The sequence below is a fragment of the Pristis pectinata genome, chromosome 38 (genome assembly GCF_009764475.1).
Source record: "Pristis pectinata isolate sPriPec2 chromosome 38, sPriPec2.1.pri, whole genome shotgun sequence".
In the NCBI taxonomy this organism is placed as follows: Eukaryota; Metazoa; Chordata; class Chondrichthyes; order Rhinopristiformes; family Pristidae; genus Pristis; species Pristis pectinata.
In genome coordinates, this window is record NC_067441.1 from 8179883 (window position 1) to 8198845 (window position 18963).

General features: G+C 44.6%; 1 protein-coding gene across 2 annotated transcripts in view; it reads right to left on the reverse strand.

Moving 5' to 3' along the window:
* The window catches only part of stx5a (syntaxin 5A), a 48107-nt gene extending 30214 nt beyond the window's left edge, over positions 1-17893 (reverse strand). Inside the window, exon 1 of one of the 2 annotated variants that reach the window (XM_052045106.1) lies at positions 17711-17893. The gene's annotated coding sequence lies outside the window, so the exon portion shown is untranslated. The remainder of the gene's footprint in view (positions 1-17710) is intronic. The other variant, XM_052045105.1, reaches the window with a different exon arrangement.
* Positions 17894-18963: the final 1070 nt, after the last annotated feature.

The window sequence follows — 18963 nt, forward strand, 5'->3', positions numbered from 1 at the left end:
GGTGAGAGGGGAGAGATTTAATAGGAACCTGAGGGGCAACTTTTTCACCCAGAGGGTGGTCCGTATATGGAAGGAGCTGCCAGAGGAAGTGGGTGAGGCAGGTACATTAACAATGTTTAAAAGGCACTTGGACAGATCCATGGATAGGAAAGGTTTAGAGGGATATGGGCAAACACAGACAAATGGGACTGGCTTAGATGGACATCTTGGTCGGCATGGACCAGTTGGGCTGAAGGGCCTGTTTCATGTTGTATGACTCTCCGACTCTAGAACTAGAATACACAGTATTGGGTGTATTAAGTTGGTTAACAGGCAGAAAACTAGGAATAAACAGGTCATTTTTGAGTTGGGAGGCTTTGACGAGTGAGATGGTGGGTGCTGGGATCTCAGCTATTCACATCCACATTTTGATTGCGGGGATCAAGTGTAATATATCCAAATTTGCTGATGACACAATGTTGCGTGGCCGCGAGTAGTATTCAGAGGGGGGATATAGATAGATTAGGTTAAGTGTGCAAGGACATGGTAGATGGAATGTAATGGAGATGAATGTGAGGTCATCAACTTTAGTAGAAAAATATAGAAAGGCAAAGTATTTTTTTTAAATGATGGGAGTTTGAAAGGTTCAGTAGTCAGAGGGTCCTGGTTCTCTTTGTGCATGAATGTCAGAAAGTTAATGTACGATTAGGAAGGCAAATGGTACGTTTGCCTTTATTGAAAGCGGACCTCCGCAGTGCACCTCGACAAGCCTCGTGCCAATGAGGGAGCACTGCGCTGGTGGAAGTGCCACCTTTCAGGTGGATGCATTACACCGAGGCCACATTTGCCCTCCAGGTGGACATAAAAAATACCTGGTGTCTTGGCCAACATTTTTCTCAACCAATACCTAAACTTATTACCTGGTCTCTTATCTCATCGCTTTTTGGGGCACCTTGCATTTCTTACATTCCCATAAATGCTTCAAAAATATTTAAATTAAATTATTTGAAATATTCTTTTGAGGGCAGGTAGTTTTAAAAATTAGGATACTAATTTAAGAGTGATAAGTTAACACTGAGTTACGATGGTTAAAAAGTGATACAACAACTTTCAGAATCACTGTGTCCCAAAGCAATTCACAGCCAATTAAGTATTTCTCGCTGTTGTAACGTAGAAAAGACAACAGCCAACAGAGTGTCAGATGCCACATGGAAGTCGGCTGGTCAAAGTCCTGGCTGGTGACAAGCAACTACCATCCCTGTTCCTGATCATTATCAGGAGCATCCTCATCTGCAAGTACGAGGTTCCAGGGCGAATGACTTGCTACCTCAAGTCACACAAGCAGAGTGATCAAGATACTAGGACGGTGCAATGCATCCTAACCCAAATCAGATCCTTCTGGATCAGGAACAGTTAGAAGCTAAAATCCAATTGCAGCCCCACATCAGAGAGTGGATTGGTTGCACAAATGGACAAAGAGCCAAGTCGTTTCCATGTAAACAAAAGAATTACCAGCATGTTCACTCGTATAGCTGGCTCACCATATTTAGGACATTGTGTTCTCACACACTAATTAACAGTGTGTGTGATGACCAGGCAGAGTTTCAATGTTTTCAAATGGATCAATTCTTAGCTTAATACAAAAACTAAGCACACAGTTGGTTGGTGACTGATATTTTGATATGCAAGATGAACAGAACCAAGTAAAGCAAAGCTATGCGAGACCAGTGAGCCACCACCTTGGAGTACTGCACAGTAAGGTTCTAGGACCACACATTTGCTGGAATCAAGCACGGTGAGAAGAATAGTCCTTTCTGTTCCTCACACTTCTTTCTGTCCACACTCCCAGAACCAGGATAGGACTCCCCTGGCCCTCCCTCCACTCTACAGCTTTCACATTCCACAAGGTCAGAATCCCCCATCTCAATGTCACCACTGGACGCATCTTCTTCCCTTCTGTCAACATTCCAATGAGACCATTCTCGCCTGGACATTCCGGTTCATCTCCACCAATCCCCACAGAACTTCCCTCCCATGCAACTGGAGGAGATGCAACATCAACCCTTTTACTTGTTTCATACTCTCATATGACATGGAAAGCCATTTGCCCCACTGAATATGTACTAGCCACTAACATTCCTCCCCGCCCCCGTAACATTCTCTCTCACATTCCCATCACCTCCCACTATATTCTAACAACCATCTACATTAGGGACAATTTACAGCTCCAAGTTACCCACTGACCTGCACGCCTTTGGGACGTGGGAGGAAACCGGAGCGCCTGGGGGAAACCCACAGGGAGAATGTGCAAACTCCACACAGACAGCAGGATTGAAACTGTTGCTAGAGTTGTTCCCTGCTTGAAGAGGGACCCAACACTTTTACCATGTCAAGCTACAATTTAGCCATACTAACTGTCCACAATGAGGTCTCTGCTACAAATGGAGGTTGGGTGACTGCTTTTCAGGATACCTCCATTCAATTTGCAAGCATGACTCCAAATTTCTAGTTGTCTGGCATTCTAACCTCTCTCCTCACTTTCTGGCAATGATGCAAGGAAATTCAAGGCAGAGGAACAGTTCCTCCTCTTCCAACTAGCAACAACTGCAGTCTGCTGGACTCAACAATTTCAAACAATCAGCATTTCTGGCTTCTTACTAAAAATAAATTTTAGCTTCGGTAATCTCTTCTATCATTATTTTACTTATTAGATCACCGACTTTCCACATCACCATGTTCCTCCTTTGTCCTTCTCCTCTTCTCCCCAGTTCCCAGCTTTTGCTTGTGACAGGAAACGTTTTCTGCTCTCATGCGCAGATAGACAGAACCAGCCAGCGTTCCTGTTCCTTGCCCCATACAAAGTCTTCTGCTGTAAAGTATACCTGCCAGCACAAATTGGCTGTGAATGAAGAGCTGACCAACATCACATGCAGAGAAAGTGCCTGGAAAAATGTAACCCAGCAAGCAGAGGCAGAGTAACAGTTCAGAGGTTTGTTCCTCTTCTCCACTGTAGTTGTTCAGATGTCCATCAATTCCCTCGAAGACCAGCTTGAGAAATTGGGACAACCTTTGGGTGATGTTAAAGGCAGGCAGCTCTACCTCTTCCTCCTCACCATCAGTGCCACTTTACTGCTTAGACCTCAAGACCATCAGAATTGGATTTATTATCACTGACGTATGACGTAAAATTAATTGTTTTGTGGCAGCGGTACAGTGCAAAGACAAAGTTACCATAAATTACAAGTAAATAGTGCAAAACAAAAGGAATAACGAGGTAGCGTTTATGGGTTCATGATCTGTTCAGAAATCTGATGGCGGGGGGGAAGAAGCTGTTCGTGAATCGATGAGTTTGGGTCTTCAGGCTCCTGTACCTCCTCCCTGATGGTAGTAAGGAGAAGAGGGCATGTCCCGGGTGGTGAGGGTTCTCAGTGACGGATGCCACCTTCTTGAGGCACCACCTCTTGAAGCTGTCCTCGATGGTGGGGAGGGTTGTGCCCGTGATGGAGCTGGCTGAGTCCACAACCCTCTGCAGCCTCTTGCAATCCTGTGCATTGGAGCCTCCGTACCAGGCGGTGATGCAACCAGTCAGAATGCTCTCCACCGTACATCTGTAGAAATTTGTAAGTCTTTGGTGACATACCAAATCTCCTCAAACTCCTAACTAAGTAGAGTCGCTGGCGTGCCTTCTTCATGATTGCATCAATGTGTTGGGCCCAGGACAGATCCTCTGAGATGCTGACGCCCAGGAACTTGAAGCTGCTCACCCTTTCCACTGCTGACCCCTCAATGAGGACTGGTGTGTGTTCTCCCGACTTCCCCTTCCTGAAGTCCACAATCAATTCCTTGGTCTTGCTGACGTTGAGTGCGAGGTTGCTGTTGCGACACCACTCAACCAGCTGATCTATCTCACTCCTGTACGCCTCCTCATTGCCATCTGAGATTTCACCAACAACAGTGGTGTCATCTGCGAACTTATAGATGCCGTCTGAGCTGTGCTTAGCCACACAGTCACGAGTATAGAGAGAATAGACCAGTGAATTAAGCATGCATCTTTGTGGTGCGCCTGTGTTGATACATACAGAAGACCTTCCTTTAACTCACCATTGGACATTACAGCCTGTACATACTCAGCATCTAACCCTCTAGCTCTCATTTGCTATCCACACAGGCCAAATTCAAACACCTGCAACCTCAACAATATGAGCCTCACACCCAGCCTGTGATACTGCCTTCTTCACCTTATTTTCCAATCCAGGTTACTAATACATCAAAGTGCTGCGGAACGAGTACCAATCGCTGACGGCAGTGAAGATGGTGGGGTGATACTCCACTTTCTCTGTAATAATATATGCTGCATTTTTTTTCCTTTTGTACTACCTTAACGTACTTAAATATGGAATGATGTGTCTGGATGGCAAGCCAACAAAAAGGTTTTTCCACTGTATCTCAGTACATGACAATAATAAACCAATTACAGCATGGAGACAGGCCCTTTGGCCCACTGAGTCCATGCTGATATCAAGCACCCAATTTTACACCAATGTTACCCTAACCCATTTTAATCTCCCCATGTTCCCATCAACTCCTCCCAGATTATACCTCTTACCTACACACTTGGGCAATATATAGTGGCCAATTAACCTACCAACCCTGATACTTTTGTGATGTGGAGGGAAATCAAAGCACCGGAGGCAAACCTATGCGGTCACAGCAAGGACGTGCATGCTTTACACAGACAGCACCAGAGGTCAGAATTGAACCCAGATTGCTGGAGGCCCGAGGCATCAGCTCTATTCAATTGCAGGAAGAATCAATTTTGCATTGGGAACTGGGCAGAGAATTGGCAGTCAATAGATACTGGCTGATGACTCCAAGGGCCCCTTGTGGTTTTCTTTGAAATAGTTCCAAGGGGTCTTTTACATCTAAGGGAGCTGAGAGTCCACGGTATAATTTAGTGAAAGGTAAAGTATTCTGGCAGAATGAGAAAATAAACTAAATGACAGTTTTAGAAAGGCTGCAGAGCAGAGACATATACAAACCTTAGGACAAGTTCATAAAATTATTTTAATAGCAAACAGAAGAGTCACTAAATACAAAAGATACTGTACACCTTAACAAATGTGAGTAGGCTCTTTTCACCTAGATTAGGAGGGATAAGTAGGAGAGTACATGGCTTTAGGGTGAAAGGGGAAAGGTTTAGGGGGAACTTCTTCACTCAGAGAGTGGTGGGAGTGTGGAACGAGCTGCCAGCTGATGTGGTAAATGTGGGCTCACTCTTAAGTTTTAAGAATAAATTGGATAGATACATGGAGGGGAGAGGTCTGGAGGGTTATGGACCGAGTGCAGGTCAATGGGACTAGCGGAATAAAATTTCGGCACAGACTAGAAGGGCCAAATGGCCTGTTTTCTGTGCTGTACTGTTCTATGGTTCTAGGTCAGCTGAAATATTGTGGCTTAGTTATGGGGACTTTAAATTTACGAAGAAGATCAAGGTCTGAGAATGGTAATTGGGATGAGAGACAAGGGAAGTCAGGGTCCTTCTTAGAGGTGGGAAAGGCAAGAGATTTAATAGAAGCATTCCATGTTATAAAGGGCTTGGGAAAAAAAACGAGAAACTGTTTCTGGTGTAGAAGGGTCAGGAGCCACTGGAATAAAAGAGTTCCCAAAACAAGTTATGATGATCTGGAGAGTACCAATCAAAAAGGGTCATGCCAGCAGATTCAAAGAATTAAATAAGTGCCTAAATGGGAGAAAATTACAAAGACAAAAAAAAGCAGGGACTAACTGGATATTTCTTTCAAAAGACCGGCTCTGCTATTCTGGGATCTGTGAGAGGCTATAATTATCTTCGTATCGTTTGTAATTGTAGTCACTGCACTTGCGCTCTGGAACTACAGACCATTTATGAAGGTACTAAACTAGGACCCAAAAGAGACTTGTATGGTGTGACCACACTATTAACATCCTCCCAAAGCTGGTGATAATCCGTCCACTGGTTTCCATCAGTCATAGAGCACAGAACACTACAGCAGTACAGGCCCTTCAGCCCACGATGTTGCGCTGACATTTTATCCTGCTCTGAGATCTATCTAACCCTTCCCTCCCACATAGCCCTCCATTTCTCTATCATTCATGTGTCTATCTAAGATTCTCTTAAATGTCCCTAATGTACCTGCCCCCACAACCTCTGCCGGCAGTGCGTTCCACGCACCCACCACTCTGTGTAAAAAAACTGCCCTCTGACATCCCCCTTATATCTTCCTCCAGTCACCTTAAAATTATGTCCCCTCGAGTTAGCCATTTTCGCTCTGGGAAAAAGTCTGACTGTCCACTCGATCTATGCCTCTCATCATCTTGTACACCTCTATCAAGTCACCTCTCATCCTTCTCTCCAAAGAGAAAAGCCTGAGCTCACTCAACCTGCTCTCCAATCCAGGCAGCATCCTGGTAAATCTCCTCTGCACCCTCTCTAAAGCTTCCACATCCTTCCTATAATGAGGTGACCAGAACTATAGTTCTGTAGTTCCTTGCAGTTCCCCTTACAGAAGAAAGGATACTCTTGTGCAGGGTACTCTTATAATCACCTTCCCTGGGATAGATGCACATCAAGTTCATTGCAAAATTACTCAGAGGAACTACACCAAATGAGTTACTGAAATCCACCACCAAGCTGCTTTGTCAACCCGTAAAGCAAGCCTCCCCTACGTGATAACTTCGGTTACACTTTGATTTTATTTCAATCCAAGCCCTCCATGACTTTAACAAAGATTTCCGCAATACAAGCCAAGATTGACACTGCTGGTTTTGGTGTCCTGGGTCACTTTCTTTAGGAAAATGCTGCCTCTCTAGTCTTCAGCAATTTTCTGGGAGATTTGCACCAACTTTGTGCAATTTCCTTGCTTATTTCCTCAAGGATAATGGAATACATTCTTATCTGATCTCCAAGATTACTGCCTTGCCAGCACAGCTGTTCAGCAACCACGCAGATAATGACGTGAATGGTTACAATTCACCACTGCAACACCCTTTTATCTGGAGATCAAATGTTACCCATTTCCTCCTTGGGATACATTAAGCAAAGATGTTGATTATATTTGTAAATAGGCTGCACTGCCCACATCGTTAACACTTTCTGTAGTCCTACTCAATATAAAAAGAATTTTTTTTTAAAAAATCTGGTTACATTGAAGAATTGAACAGCCAGGGCTCCCTGAGCATCTGACAGGGGAGACACATGAAGTTTTCAAAATCCAAAATCAGAATCTTAAAAATCAGTCATTATTGAAAATTCAAGAGTCACTTAATTGCCAAGAATGTGGAACTCACTCCCTTGGGAAGATGCCAGGGTAAATAGAATAGGTAGAGTTAAGGGGAACTGTACAAGAACAAACGGATAAAGAACTAAAAAGTTGGAGGGTGGAGGTTTGATTGGAGCAAGAGCAGCTCAGCACATCATTGTTTCTGCTTGTTGGCACACTGGCTTCCAATCTCAAAGCTTCAATTTCAAAATTCTCTCAGTAGCCAAAGTCCTCTATCATTTGCCATTACTCTCCTCATAAACTACCTGTGATCATGTTTTTGATCATCTACGCTGACATCCCCTTCCAGGGTTTGACGTCAAACTTACTTGATAACATTCCTAATTAGTATCAAGAAATCTCATTGTTAGAGACGTGTTATATCCAATACTTCAACCATCCTGTTAAATCTCCTTCTTTGACTCTGTCTCTATTTTATTCCCAACATTTCTAACATCTCTTCCCCAAAGACATTCCTTGCCAGCAAGTCAGATGCAGCCTAATACATAAATCAACTTTCCTTGCCCACTCAATCCATGCTAAAGGAAATTGCTCAAAAATTTGTCGTTCGCCTCTCAGTTCCTTCTACAAGCAAACACGTACAATCCAGGTGGATGCCAGCACAGTAACACAACAGCTCCTGCAGCTATCAAAGTAAGAACATGGAACGGTACAACACAGGACAAGAGGCACAGCAGAAATATCTCTATATTCCCTGGTTTTATTAAAGTTTTCTAACATTGCACATTCAAAGACCACACGCAAGACAGGCACACAGGTGCTAAACAGTCAACAGAAAGACCACCAATTACACCAGCACCCAACCTAGTTCAGCCCCCAGCCCCTTTGTAGGCATTGGAAAATTTTTAAACAAAATACCGTTGTGTTCTAACATCCGGTAGGGTCTGTGTGTTGTTTCAACTCAGTTTGAGAAGTTCCAACCCCCATTATCTTAACTTCCAAGGGGCAGATACTTATTCGTCGCTGTCAGGGAATGTAGGTTTGGAGGCTTGGGTACCCATTTCAAGCACAACACTCTCAGACATTGAACTGAGGTGCTGATCTTCACACAGGACATAACTCTACTAGAAATTTGGGGAGGGAGAGTCCTTCCTCCCTGGTGCCCAGGATTGTCACTGAAAACAAATTATCTGGTCATTTATTTCATTGCTTGAAAAGCAAAAGAACGAAGATGCTTGAAATTTGAAATAAAAACAGAAGTGCTGCAAATACTTGGCAGTTCAGGCAGCATCTGTGGAGAGCAAGTCCGAGTTAATGTTCCAGATTGATATACCCTTTATCAACCATGCAGATAATGCCGTGAATGGTCATAATTCACCACTGCAACACCCTTTTATCCAGAGGTCAAATGAGTTACCCATTTCCTCTTTGGAATACATCAAGCAAAGACGTTGATATTTACTCAATTACTGCAGGTGGGAGTTTGCTGTTAGCAAACTGTCTAAATTACAGAAATGATTACATTTAAAGTACTTTAGCAGCACTTTGGGGACACGATGAGGTTACAAATAGAACAAATTCATGCCAGCTTTTGTTTTTTAAATGCCATAAGACATAGATTTTTTCATGACTGTATGCTTTCATTCATGTGTCGAGATAATTCATCTCAGGAGCAAGTCCCAAGGATTCCATCAAAATGAACTCAATCAGGATCAGATTTATTATCACTGACTTAAATGACGTGAAATTTGTTGTGTTGTGGCAGCAGTACAGTGTAAAGACATAAAATTACTATAAATTACAAAAATAAATAAATAGTGCAAAAAAAAGGAAAAACGAGGTAGTGTTCATGGGTTCATGGACCGTTCAGAAATCTGATGGCAGCGGGGAAGAAGCTGTTCCTAACTTGTTGACTGTGGGTCTTCAGGCTCCTGTACCTCCTCCTTGGTGGTAGTAACGAGAAGAGGGCATGTCCCGGATGGCGAGAGCCCTTAGTGATGGAGGCTGCCTTCTTGAAGGACCCTCATGAAGGTGTCCTTGATGGTGGGGAGGATTGTGCCCGCGATGGAGCTGGCTGAGTCTACAACCTTTGTAAACCAATATTTGCAAAGTCAATTAGACTCTTCCCACTCATAACCAGAGGAAAGAACCCGAGCCAGTTTCTCTCCTCTAAGTCACTGCATAAAGGGAGACTGTATTACTCCCAACACTTTAGCATAGGCCAGGATGTGAACCAGACATTCTCCACCTCAAAGTTCCATGTCACTTTGTATCTAACCAATGGGCTGTTGAGGGATCTCTCTTAACTCTCATAGCCAAATGGCAAACACAGCCAACAAAATATGCAGAGCAGAAAAGAGTAATAACACTTTAATCAGTTTTCCGTGGCATAATCCTGAGCATCTTGCCTAGTATGTAGAAGGAATCAGCATTACTCAGGAAGTCTCAAGGGGCTTGACAGGGTGGATGCAGATTTGAGGTTTCCCCTGGCTGGGGTATCTAGAACAAGGGGTGACAGTCTGCAAATAAGGGACTGAGATAAGATAAGAATTTCTTCATCCAGAGGATAGGAAGTGTTTGGAATTCTCTATCCAAGAGGCCCCGGGAGGCTCAGTGGCTGAATCTATTCCAGAAAGATGGATCTTTAGGAATTGATGGAATCAGGGATAAGGAGTTGGTGCTGGAAAATGGCACAAAGGTGAAAGATCAGTTGTGCTGAAGGTGGGCATGAGGTGCTGAACACTACTCCTGCTTCTGAATTAGCAATTAAAGGTTCCACTCCAAAGACTGCAGCATTCCCACAGTGCAGTTAGGCACAGAGGCGAGCACCCTGTACAAATCCTGTTTGCCCCCCGGTCCAAAGAGAGTGCTGTGAGCCAAGTTATCCCGATGCACAAAATATGGGACACTGAATGGGAACAAATCTGGGAACGGAACCCAGATTATTACACAATGCAGTCAGTGTAACTGGGCTTGATCCTTGCTGCTGTGCATGTTTTCAGGGACACTGGAACTCTCCTTGGAAGTTCCCTTGTGAATTTGCTCTCCCAACTGGCATCACAAAAAATCTAATTTCCCCCCATCTCTGTCCAGCCGGCACCACCTTAAAGTACAATTTCAAGGGTTTTCTGATTAGTGCACTTCACAAACAAACCATTGAAATGACAAATGGTGTGGAAATTTGTCGGCACAGAAAATTCTAAATGAATGCAATGTTGCTGTTGTTAAACAGTGAAGAAACCTGTCTGAAACTAAATGCATAATCACGTTGGAAACGATTCCTCAAGCCCTGCACAACAATGCTAATCCATCATTAGTGGCAAAAGCAAAATTAATTTTAACAAGATTAAAATAACTCAAAAGAATATGACCAAGGGAGCTTCGTAAAACCACCACATAATTCATAATGCTACCTCATTAAATTATTTTTGCATACTTACATAGAAAGAAACAGAAAACCTACAGCACAATTCAGGCCCTTCGGCCCACAAGGCTGTGCCGAACATGCCCCTACCTTAGAAATTACTAGGCTTACCCATAGCCCTCTATTTTTCTCAGCTCCATGTACCTATCCAAAAGTCTCTTAAAAGACCCTATCGTATCCGCCACCACCACCGTTGCTGGCAGCCCGTTCCACACACTCACCACTCTCTGAGTAAAAAAACTTACCCCTGACATCTCCTCTACACCTACTGCCCAGCACCTTAAACCTATGTCCTCTTGTGGCAACCATTTCAGCCCTAGGAAAAAGCCTCTGACTATCCACACGATCAATGCCTCTCATTATCTTGTTAGGTACTTTTGAACAGAGGTTCAACCATTGGTGGTTCGAGTATAAATTGGATAGACTGTCAATATAACACTAAGAGTTGGTAAAGAACACAGTGCTATTGTTGCCACAGTTGACGTCAGCACAGATGAGTGCAGGACCAACTCTGTCTCTGGGTTGCATTTCAGCCAGTACTCCAGCTCAGAATATTAACCAGAGGATTCAGATTGAACAATGAACGAGCTTTATTGGAAGAATCTGTCAGTCTATATCAACAAGTCACACCCTTGCCTCTGGATCAAGTTCAAGGTCCAGTCTAAGACTCCATGGCAGCTTCACCAGACCCACTGTAGCAAAAGATACAGCAGCCCACAGGCACTGAGGGAGTGCTTCCTCGGCAAAGCTCCTGTCTCTGAATGCGGAGTCAGAGCTCCTCACCCACTCGTTCCAACAGGTTCATAACAAACACAGACGGTGGCTATTTGTGCCTCCACTAGCCTTTTGAAGGAGCTACCACTTTTTACCTGTTTCTCTTCAATTCACTGCAGTGTATTTAACCTTTCTGTTAAAAAGTTCTTAATCCCCATTCCTGTTTTAAAATCTGGAATCAATTTGATCTGTTCTATAAAAATTTCTTCCTCTAATGATTTTAAATTTATGTCAACTGGTTGTCAATTCACCAAGAGCAGAAGAAGAATTTCCCACTTCTAGAGTTATCGAAGCAACTTACAATTTTGGCAGGTTCTGACGAAGGGTCAGCGACCTGAAATGTTAATTCTGTTTCTCCCTCCACAGACGCTGCCTGATCTGCTGAGCATTTCCAGCATTTTCTGTTTTTGTTTGGAATTTTGGATCAGATTCAGAAGAGCAGCTCCTGCCTCTGTGTTTTGTTTCCCCCAAGTCCTGCATCAACATTACTCCCTCTACTGATGCTAGCATATATTAAAAAATCCAATCACCTGGGCCATTCAAATGTTGAGGGGATCTTGCTTGTGCACCAAGTGCCAGCTCTGTTTACATACAGCACTTCAAAGTATTTCTCGGTCTAAAGTACTTTGGGATATTTAATTGAGATCTGAGGTGGTGGATTGTAATTGGAAATTTCCTTTCTCCCTCAAAAAGCACTTAAGTACCCCTTTTAGTTTAGCAACACACTCCAACCCTTCACAGATATTAAGAAGAGCAATCAAAAGTTTGGTCAGTAATAGGTTTAAACAGGTAGAGCGCGATGGAAAGGAATTCTAGAGCACAAGAGAGGCACCTGATTAATCGACATCTATCAAAGGTATACTTCTGCAATACAGGCATTACCTAGATTTGCCATTGATAATGGAGCTTGTGCAGAAAGAAGAAAGGAAGAGGTCCAAAGAGATGTTATCAGGCATTTTCAGATGAACAAAAGTTCATAGAAGAGAGAAGACTGAGGAAATATTCAATGATAATCAAGCACAGATACAAATGTAGAAAGTCATTACTACAATTAAGAAATTCATCTGGGTATAAGAGGTGATATGAACGAGCTCTGGTCCAATTATTCCTCTTTGTAAATTGGAAAAAGACAATTCAGCAGGAATCTGATACCATATCTGATGGCAGAGATTCAACACTGGTGTGTGGCCGTGGCTCAGTTACTCACACGCCCGTGCGGTACGAGGGAGTGCTGATCTGTCAGTAGCGCTATCTTTAGGATAAGATCTCACCTTCTTTCTCATTTTGAAGAGCAGGGGAATTATCCCTGATTTCTTTGCTACTGTTATCGATCAATCAGCATCATAAGAATTATCTGATTATCCACTGTAGTTTGTGGAAATTGGCTGCTGATTTTTCTTCACTACAGCAGTGTTTCAGCACTGTATAGAGTGCCAGAGGATGTCTTGAGATTATGAAAGACACTACATCAATGCAAATTCTGTAGGGTCTACGATTCTGAAGGCATGGCCAACTACCACAATACAAAGGAAACTAGGTGCCCACGGGAGGCTAGAATTGGAGAAAGACCATGATCTCTGACAATCCGCAACACTGATGCCCCATCCTCAGCCCCCTACTCTACTCCCTATACACTGACTGCGTGGCCAGATTCTGCTCTAACTCCACCTCCAAGTTTGCAGATGACACCACCGTTGTGGGCCGTATCTCAGACAACAATGAGTCGGAGTACAGGAAGGAGACAGACAGCCTAGTGGCACAGCGTCATGACAACAACCTTTCCTTCAATGTCAGCAATACAAAGGAGCTGGTCATTGACTTCAGGAAGGGGAGTGGTGCACACGCTCCTGTTTACATCAATGGTGCTAAGGTTGAGTGGGTTGAGAGCTTCAAGTTTCTAGGAGTGAACATAAGCAATAGCCTGTCTTGTCCAAATACACAGACTCCATGGTCAAGAAAGCTCACCAGCACCTCTACTCCTTCAGGAGGCTGAAGAAGTTTGGCATGTCCCCTTTGATCCTCACCAATTTTTAACAACGCACCACAGAAAGCATCCTATCTGGATGTATCACAGGTTGGCACGGCAACTGCTCTGCCCAAAACCGCAAAAGAACTGCAGAGAGCTGTGGACACAGCTCAGCACATCACGGAAACCTGCCTCCCCTCCAAGGACTCTGTCTACACTTCTCACTGCCTTAGTAAAGCAGCCAGCATAATCAAAGACCCCACCCACCCACCCCAGACATTCTGCCTTCTCTCCCCCCCCCTCTCTCCCCCCCCCCCCGAAAATCAGGCAGATGATACAAAAGCCTCAAAGACAGTTTCTATCCCTCCGTTATAAGACTACTGAATGATAGGGTACCTAGTATCCTTGTACTACCTCAATGTACTGATGTGATGAAATGATCTGTATGGATGGCATGCAAAACGAAGTTTTTCACTGTACCTCGGTATGTGACAATAATAAACCAATAATAATTGCAAGACTGGAAGACTGTAGACTTCTAGGGGACAGTAAAAGACAAGGTCATGGAGGAAATGGAAGTTTTAAATGGGACATTTTCCAGACAGGAAGTTAATGTAGACCTGCCAGCTTGGGATGAGGTGTGAAAGGAACTTGATACAGTCTATTACACAAGCTGCTGTGTTGCCATGCCTAATTCAGATCTGATCTACTTACAACCAACACACACTCTCATTCTTTAGAAGAGATGAAGAGGTGGGCACTGCAGACTAAATCAATTGCCCAAGGAGCTAACCCTGATCCAATGACTCACAGCTTTTTTCATACCCAGCAGATGACGATAATTCTCAAGTTCATCATGTGATTGTAACACAAAACCATTTCTGTTTCACTTTCAAATTTCGCGAAGCTAGATTACTAAAAAAATGCACTCACTTTAGGATTCCCCTTCACTTTGTCCATTTTATATTTTCAACAACCTATACTCACTAGTGTTCAATGGCTCTAAAAGACCAGAATTTACAGATTACTCTGGGGTGCAGAGTGATCAGTTTTAGTCCAGGAAGTATAGGGGCTCTGCTGCTATGCCAGAATATTTGGACGTTTTGCACATTTGACATCTGGACTGGGAAACAAACCACAGAATGACCCTGTGCTCTTAAATTGAATCTTGAGCTTACAGTTGAGTATAGAACATAGAACCAGGAGATATCCTTACACCCCCATGTGAGTCAGTCCCACTATTCAGTATGATACAAATCTGTATCATTCACCTACCTTCACCAACAAGACATCCTATCACTCTCAAATTTAAAATTATCAAATTAACTAACATTTACTTTTTGTGGGAGAGTTTTCCACACTTCCTCTATTCTTCAAACAAACGATAGCTGTTGCTCTATTTGAGACACTTACATATTTTAGGTGGCAAATAGAAATATCGACTTCCTCTGGTAGGAAAGTCCAGGACAGAGTTTGAGATTAGAACCAGGCTGTGCTGGGCTGATGTCAAGAAGCACACTCTTGGCACAGCAGAGTAACTGAAGATATCAAAACAACTGTACCCAGATATTGGGACCCCTGAACCATGGAGTCAAGATACACATTAGCTACGGTTTAACCCAAAAGAAAAACAGGATCTTAAAACAGGAGTAGATCTTCCACTGCCTCTAGCTTGCTTTAGCAGGTTGGGAGACGAAATGGTCCGTTTCTGTTCCTTTATATGTTTGTGTGATAACTGACCAGCAATTTAGCATGGCACTGGTAGCGTGGGCAAAAGATGCAAACATTTTGTATCGATTTCACTTCCTCTTTAGTCCTCTTGACCCTGGGATGAAAGAATGCCTCTCACTCCAAAAGCAGCAGCTGTCGTAGGCAGTGTGCCTGCACAGTTCGATGCATTTGAGATCACTTGCTGAAGCAGAATACAAATTGCAGAGCATTTTCCTATTTTGCTACCTATTTGACTGACACGAAAAGGCCCAGCAAGCATATCCTCTGCACATCCCCCCACACCTACTGTCAAGCATTTGTCTCTCACTCTCCTGGACACATCGGTACTTAGGTTTCTACACTTAGGTTATATATTCCACCCAGTGAACAGTCTGCCTGCATCAGTTGTCAACAAGACTCTGCAACCTCACACAGAGGTGGAGCTACTTCAGCGACCAACAGTCCAAAGACAGGATTCCAAATGCAAACTTCCTGGGTTCAGCAAGCAAGCCACTCTGGCAGAATCCGCATCAGCACCAATTAGGCAGAAGTCCAGTTTAGCACATCCAGGCTGAGAAACCCCTGAATGTCTGGCTAAATGAAAATCCCATCATCAAATTCTGAAGGAAGAGCAAATCTGGATATACAGCACCATTCGCATCCCCAAGCGCTTCACTACGTAATGAATACTTTGAAGTGCAGCCAATTTGTGCACAGTCTGATCCCATAAACTGCTGTGACTTTGTTTAACAGAAGAAAGCGAAAACATTGACCACTTTTCTTCTTACATTCAGCTAAATGTGCAGATAAGGGTGTTAAGAACTCATCCAAAAGATGGTACCTCCAACAACATAGTGCTACCTCAGTATTCCACTGGGTCATCAGCCTAGGCTACATGTTCACTCCCTCAATGGGGCTCAAACCTTCAACTTCCTGGCTTAAAGGCAAGAGAGAACACTACCAAACAAGGAGAGTGGACACATTTAGCAACATAAAGCTTATATTAAAGTGCTGCCTGAAGAAAACGTCCAGGCATGACGCTATTTCATGGAAATATCCAGTACAAAGTTCACCGAAGCTCAAAGATTAGCGGGTGAAACTCTGAATGATGAGTCTGCTTATCCGCAGTGGGGAGAAAAAAAAAAGGGGAACCTGTCACAATTTTAAGTCCTCCCAAAGCACTTTGTAACCAACTAATTATTTTGCAAAGCATAATGGAGAAATGCAGAATCCATTTGCACATAAGCTCCCACAACCACATAACATTGTGGGAGTAAATAACTGTGGAGAACTCCCTTGCAGTTTTTTTTAAATACCACAGGACCTTTTACATCCACCACTGAAGGTAAATGGGACATTGGTTTAACATCTCATCCAACAACACATGAACACAAGTTTGTATCTTGCGCTCACGCCCTGGATACAGAGGCCAGTCTACTTCAGGTGGGCATGCAAGATCCCATTGAGAACTTTTTTTCTGGGGGGGGGGGGGAATGTGGGAAAGAACAAGGGAGCTCTCCCCCACGTCCTGCTTCAACCAACATCATTGAAAACAGATCTGGCTGCTGTACTCAGTTGACAGCAGTGGGATCTTGCTGTGCATAGGACAGCTAGCATGTTGCAATCAGGAATCTGCTTCCAAAGCAAGCTACAATGACAAAATGACGCTGACTGGCCAAGCTAATGAAATCTGCAGCATAGGAGGCATCCATTCAATCCATTACATAGTTATAAGGAGAGGTTGGACAAACTTGGGTTGTTTTCTCTGGAGCATCAGAGGCTGAGGGGAGACCTGATAAGAGTTTTATAAAATTATCAGAGGCACACATAGTCAGACCCCCCCCCCCCCCAGGGTAGAATTGTCAAATACTAGAGGGCATAGCTCTAAGTTTTAAGGGAGATGTGTGGGGCAAGTTTTATTTTACACAGAGAGTGGTAGATGCTGGCTGCCGGAGAGATGGTGGGAGCAGATACGATAGTGGGATCTAACAGGCATTTAGACAGGCACGTGGATAGGCAGGGAATGGTTATGGATCATGTGCAGGCACATGGGGTTAGTTTAAGTTGGCATCACGGTCAGCACAGACATGATGGGCCAAAGGGTCTGTTCCACATTAACCAAAAGCCAAATCAAGGTTTTCTAAGCCACAACCTTTAATCTAAAGTGCAGCAAGTCGTGGCTTGACAGCTCAGAGACATGCTCACCAGCCCACAGCGCCTCCTGCAGCAGGGGAGGGCACAACCGCAGCGTGACATGTTTACATAGAAAAACTCCCACTGTAATTGAGAGCCCCAAGAATTTAGCAGAGCATCACCTGCGGAGCGGCAAGGAGGAAAAGGGAAGGGAAGGCGAGATTAAATACATTATAACTGACTGACAGGATGACTCCCAGCACTGGGGCGACATAAGGTGGCGCATCCTTAAATGTGGTGGAGCGAGGGCCACCTCGACAACCTACTCGCCCTCTGATTGGTCACTTCAGGGGACCCCCGGCCGCCCATTGGACGAGACGCCTGTCCATCACTTCTTCACCGCCTCAACCCCCACCCCTTCTTTTAACGGCCCTCCGGCTTAACGTCGGGACACGGAAGACTTACCACCCCGGGCTCGGAGTCGTTCCGACGGCTGACCGGCTCCCCCCCCCACCCCCGCCGAGCTCGACAGCGCCGCTTCCCCCGCGATTAAACGGCCGGTCACCGGCCTCCGGTCTCGGCGCTGACGCGTCCCCTCGACACCCGCCGCCGGCGCTCCAGCCCCGGCTGCTGGCGTCAGCCGAAACCACGTGACTGCCACGTCCCCGCAACGCATGCGCACCGCCGGCTGAGCCCCGCACCGCCCTCCAGCTGTGAGGAGGGAGGGGCCAAGGGGCGGGGCCAGGATTTAAAGGGACACTCCTCCAAGCCCAGGGTGAGGGAAGTACTGGGAATGAATCAAATCTTGTTCAGTGTCAGGGGACTGCAGATGCTGGAGTCTGGAGCTAGCTTACTCTCATGTGCACAGTGCACAACCACAGTGAGGTCCAGGTACAACAAAGAGCTCACTTGCAGCAGCAACACATGCACTTAGGCACAGATAACACCAGGAATATAAAGTATACATCAAATTATACCCCAGAGAGAAAAAAATACCGTGCCAAAGCAGGACCTTAGTGCAAAGCAAAGCAAGGCACAATCGAAGACAAGTCCACACTAGTGCGAGAGGTTGCCCGTAGAGTTCTGTTGCTGAAAGTTAGGATTGTGCAGGTCGGTTCAAGGAAAGCAGGACAGCAGCTGTTCCTGAACCTGGTGGTGTGAGACTTCATAGAATCATACTGCACAGAAACAGGCCCTTCGGCCCGCCATGTCCATTGCCAACCACTGCACCTTCTCTGGAACTGTAACACTTTATTCTGCATTCTGTTATTGTTTTACCTCAATGTACTGTTGTAATAAAATGATCTGTACAAACAGTATGCAAGAGGAGTTTTTCCCCTGTACCTCGGTACATGCACGGTACAGGGCAGGCACGGTAGCGTAGCAGTTAGCACGATGCTATTACAGCGCCAGCGACCCGGGTTCAATTCCCGCCGCTGTCTGTAAGGAGTCTGTACGTTCTCCCCGTGTCTGCGTGGGTTTCCTCCGGGTGCTCCGGTTTCCTCCCACATTCCAAAGACGTACGGGTTAGGAAGTTGTGGGCGTGCTATGTTGGCGCCGGAAGCGTGGCGACACTTGCGGCCTGCCCCCAGAACACTCTACGCAAAAGATGCATTTCACTGTGTGTTTCAATGTACATGTGACTAATAAAGATATCTTTTATCTTATGTGACAATAATAAACCAATTTACCAATTACTCTGTCCAAGTAAAGGTGTT